The 4,852-nt window shown below is 39.4% G+C and overlaps 1 non-coding gene across 1 annotated transcript; it reads right to left on the reverse strand.

Moving 5' to 3' along the window:
• Nucleotides 1-1,080: 1,080 nt before the first annotated feature.
• On the reverse strand, nt 1,081-1,143 carry LOC138993612 (U7 small nuclear RNA). The gene has a single exon (XR_011468324.1). It is a non-coding gene; the product is annotated as a U7 small nuclear RNA (small nuclear RNA).
• Between the last annotated feature and the right edge of the window lie 3,709 nt (nt 1,144-4,852).

Raw genomic sequence — 4,852 nt, forward strand, 5'->3', positions numbered from 1 at the left:
GGTTTACAGGTCAATTCTCAACCACTGAGCCATGCCAGCCTGGTGAACTCCACCTATTTTAAAGCTCATAATGTTAATTACATCTGCAAAGTCTCTTTTGCCATGTAACATCATGTTCAAAGTTCCAGGGATTAGGTTGTGGACACCTTTGGGAGCCTTTCTGCTTACCACTCACTGTCATTTACTTTAACTCCCAGTGACCTTCATGGGGACCCGTGTCTCCTGTCCTGTACCTCTGTGTGTCTGGAGGACCTGGTCCTCAGGGGGCACACACTTCTGCCAGGAGCCACAGCAACATTTCCAAATTATCCGATTTGAAATAACAATCTGTAACAGGGAGAACTACCTGAAAGAATGACATTCAAGTCTTACAAAATGCAAAGATTAAATAAAGCATCACAGTAAGAAGGGGTAAAATATACTGTGCATGCACTCTTACACGAGAGTCAAAATTTTCTGTCTTCCGAAGGCATAGTGGGAGGCAGAGAACTACTTTGGTGTTTTCAGTTTGGGGGAAAGGTTGAGGAGACAGTGTGTTCTGATAAGCTCCATAAATGATAGAAGGGAGGGAACCCATCAAGGGGAGGGAGAAAGCATTCCAGACATAACTCAGCCCTGGGAATGCACAGATGAAAGGGGTGGCTTGCTTTCCTATCTGGGTGGAGGGCCCTGGTAGGTGGGGGAGTCAGGGAGAGTGCCGGAGGGTCCTGAGAAACCTGAAGGGAGCTGTGAACTCCAAGTTGAAGCACTTGGTCATGATATGCATAGAAGAGAATAAAAAGCTACATTAGGGTTTTCAGGATGAGTGTAAAATGATCAAAGTGGTAGCAAGAAAAGATAATTGGGGGTGAAATATTAATGACTGACCTTAAGGAGAAATAAATATGGCCATGTTTTTACTGGGTTATTTTTTTTTTTATCAGTTGAAACTGCATTAGAAAAGAAAAAATTGGTTAATTGAGGAAAACTAGATGTTAAAATCTTGAGAAGTTATACAAAGAAGCTTAACAATTAGCTAAGAAAACTAGAGCAGTTAAAAATTTTCCCCCAAGTGTTTTTTTTTGTTTGTTTGTTTTCTTTGAGGGCTTTTTGGTAAAAGCCAGAAGACCTGCTGGACAAATTCAAAAGGAGCTGAAAGCACTAAAAATTTTTCCCCAAGTCTTATCTAAACTGTTTTTTTCGCTCAAGACGATCTCTCGGGCTTCACTGGAATGAGATGTTCTCTGTTGCAAAGAGAATACATTACTCAGAACGAGATGATGAAATATTTTCAATAACATGTTCCAAAGTTCCAGATTGCACCAACAATGGAATGAAAACTTTCTTCTACAAAACTTACTACAACTTTATTTCAGGCTACTTTTTTTTTTTTTTAAAGAGGTGGTGTATATAAAACCCTTACCCTCAAGTGTCAAAGAAATGATTTGAAAATAATAACTAACCTATAATGCTTACTATAATTCAAATGTTTCATCAAGCAATTGAAGCCCATAGTTCATTTAATTGTCATAACAAACCTAGGAGGTGGGTACTTAATTAATAGAGTTTAGGTGGCCTGCACATGGGTACAGAACAGATAGTTGGTGAAGTCAGAACCTGAACCCTTGTTCTCTAACTTGTTTGTCTGTGCTCTAAACAGCTACACTGGGGTCAGTAAGCTATGGCCTATAGGCAAAAATGGGCCTGCCCCCTACTTTTGCAAATAAAGTTTTATTACAACACAACCATGCCTAGTTATTTATATAGTGCCAGTGTCTGCTTTCACACCACCAAGCAGTTGGGTAGTGGTGATAGCATGATATGTATGGTCAGCAAACTCTCACATATTTAATAACTAGTCCTTTACTGAATAAGTTCATTGATTCCTGCACAACACTCACTATGTAGTTACCTTCTGGTAACTAAATTAGAGTTTTCTTCATAGTATAGTCTTCATCTCCATTACAACAATTTACTTATTGTAAATAAGAGAGAGAGAGAGAGTAAGAGAGAATTTTATATACCAGTGAATTTATGAAGGTATTGAGCCTTCTTTTCTCCTTTTAGTCATTACATCATTTGGGGGGAAGAAAAATTCTTCCTGCCTGATTTTAGCTAAAAACAAATTGAACTCTTGCAGAGGAAGTATGAGGGTTCTCCAGAGAAACAGAACCAATGGGGTGCATATTTCTAAGGATATGGAGGCTGAGAAGTCCCATGATCTGCAAGCTGGAGACTAGGAGATGTAGTTCCATGGGTAGCAGAGCTTACAAGCATTTGCAGGACCCAGTGCCATGCCTTGTACATAGCTGACAAACCCTTTATTCAGTAAATGTGTATCGAGAAGTCATAGTGTGTCAGTCACTGGAAGGAGAGCAAGATTCAGATCCTCATCTGGGAGCTTATGGTCGTATAGGGAGAAAGAACAGCATATACAAGAGTCCAGTGATAAGAGAGTACAACGTTTTCACAAGATTGCATGTAGCCCACAGTAGGAAAGAAGACTAAGCAATGGGTGAAAGATAAGATGAAAGGTGAGCAAGAAGCAGATCATGTCTTTGTAGCAAGACACTTGAACTTAAAGTGGAAAGCCATGGCAGCAGAGTGCCACGGTCAGATTTGTGCTATAGTAATAATCAACTGAATGAATTCGATTTGTTCTTTAATAGTAGACTGTAGACTTAAGGTGACCAAGACCATGGGCAAGACATGGGTAGGGAGAAGGCTACTGAGATAATATGGGGAAAGCTAATGGTGACTAAAATTGAGGATAGAAACAAGTTGATATTTCCAGAACTATTAAGAAGATAAAAAAATTAATAAAATAAGAAAGTCGTTGTGGTTGCAATCATAGATGATGAGTTAGAAGTATTTTCTTCTTATTCTAACCAATTTTAATTTCATATTTATAAAACAGAAAATTGACTTTAGACTCTTAGAATTCTCCTTCATTAGAGCCTATAGAAATACATATCTAATATTACCTGTTAAGTTTCTTTAACATCTATCTGTATGCATCTGTGTGTATGGCTGCTTGACATGAACAATAAAGAAAATGTCTTCCATGATAATCACAAAAGACTTATCACATCAAATTTCCAAAACCAAACTCATTTTAAAGAATACACTTAGTGCTCTAGAAACCACCTACTGAGGGAGAGGTAATTACTACTCATCTTGAACTCCTGGGAGTCCATAAGTGGAGGTGGGAGGTAAATGAAAGTCTCCTCCAGAGTGAAAAGCTCCCAAATCACCAGTCATGTTGACACTGGCATGTCCAACTCTTCTGTACCAAAGTAAGGACACTCACTCATTCCTGATTCGATGTCTGTGGATCCAACAATTAACAGCATCTCTCAGACACAATAAATTAGAGGAAAGATGTTTAACTAAAAATAAAAAGTAAAGAAGCTTATGAAAGGATAAAGCATCTTTTTGAGATAGTGACTTTACATAAAATTCATGTAATTTAAGATAATAGGCAATTTCCCCAAACCTCTGTGGAATGTTTGAAATCCATCAGCCCGATAGTTTATAGCTATCACTTTTCTGTATCTGAAAAGCATTTTTGCACTTTGATTGATGCACTGTTTTGGGTATTTAATCCCCACCCACAATAATTAGTAATAAAGTAAAAGGGCTTCATGGCTTAGTGGTTGAGTGTCGACCTATGAACCAGGAGGTCATGGTTTGATTCCCAGACAAGGCACATGCCCAGATTGCGGGCTCGATCCCCAATGTGGGGTGTGCAGGAGGCAGCTGATCAATGATTCAATCTCATTATTGATGTTTCTATCTCTCTCTTCCTTCTTCTCTGAAATGAATAAAAATATATTTTTAAAAATAAAAAAATAGCAAAGGAAAAGTTAACTTTAAAAAAGATGAATTTTTAGCATCCAATCGAAAGTAGTCTAAAACTATTTTTATTAGTAAATAATTGTGTAATTCTTCTGAGTTTTGCTACCAGAAATTATTACCAGAAGTGAGATGCTGTCATTCACTAATAAATTTTAATCAGCCAAGGAAAGGAATAGTATTTAGCAACAAAACCCATAGTTTTATTTGCTTATTAGATTTCCATGACCTGAAGAACAATTCAGAGACATTAAAATTGAAATGAATCTATACTAATAAAAGGGTAATATGCTAATTAGACTGGACATCTGCTGGACGTCCTTCCGGACAAAGTCATGATGGCGGGGGCCAAAGGAGAGGCAGTTAGGGGCAATCAGGCTGGCAGGGGAGCAGTTAGGGGGCGATCAGGCTGGCAGGGGAGAGCAGTTAGGGAGATCAGCTGGAAGGGGAGAGTGGTTAGGGGTGATCAGGCTGGCAGGCAGAGAGGTTAGGGGCAATCAGGCAGGCAGGCAGGTGAGCGGTTAGGAGCCACTGGTCCCGGATTGCCAGAGGGATGTCCAACTGCCCATCATTCCCTGCGGGGTCCTGGATTGGAGAGGGTGCAAGCCGGGCTGAGGGACCCCCCCCTCCTGTGCACGAATTTCATGCACCAGACCTCTAGTTTTATTATAAAAAAAGAAAGACTAGGAGATCTGATCTAGTAGGTTAAAAAGTCCTGACACTTTCCCTGTACAGTGGGGCCTTAACTTACGAGTGTCCTGACTAACGAGTTTTTTTTAGATACGAGCCATCTCTCGGCTGATTTTTTGCTTTGAGTTGCAAGCTCAAAAAAATCTGGGTTACGAGCCAGCTTCAGATACCCCATTGCTAGTTGGCGGAGCAAATGTCACAGTGATTTGACATACGAGTAATTTGAGTTATGAGCTCTGTCACGGAACGAATTAAACTCGTAAGTCAAGGCCCCACTGTATTACTTTTTGCTCTATATTACATTAGCATGTACTGCAAATCAATAGTT

Source organism: Myotis yumanensis, unplaced genomic scaffold (assembly GCF_028538775.1).
Source record: "Myotis yumanensis isolate MYYU_CA2020_CCGP unplaced genomic scaffold, mMyoYum1.0.hap1 SCAF_15, whole genome shotgun sequence".
Classification (NCBI taxonomy): Eukaryota; Metazoa; Chordata; class Mammalia; order Chiroptera; family Vespertilionidae; genus Myotis; species Myotis yumanensis.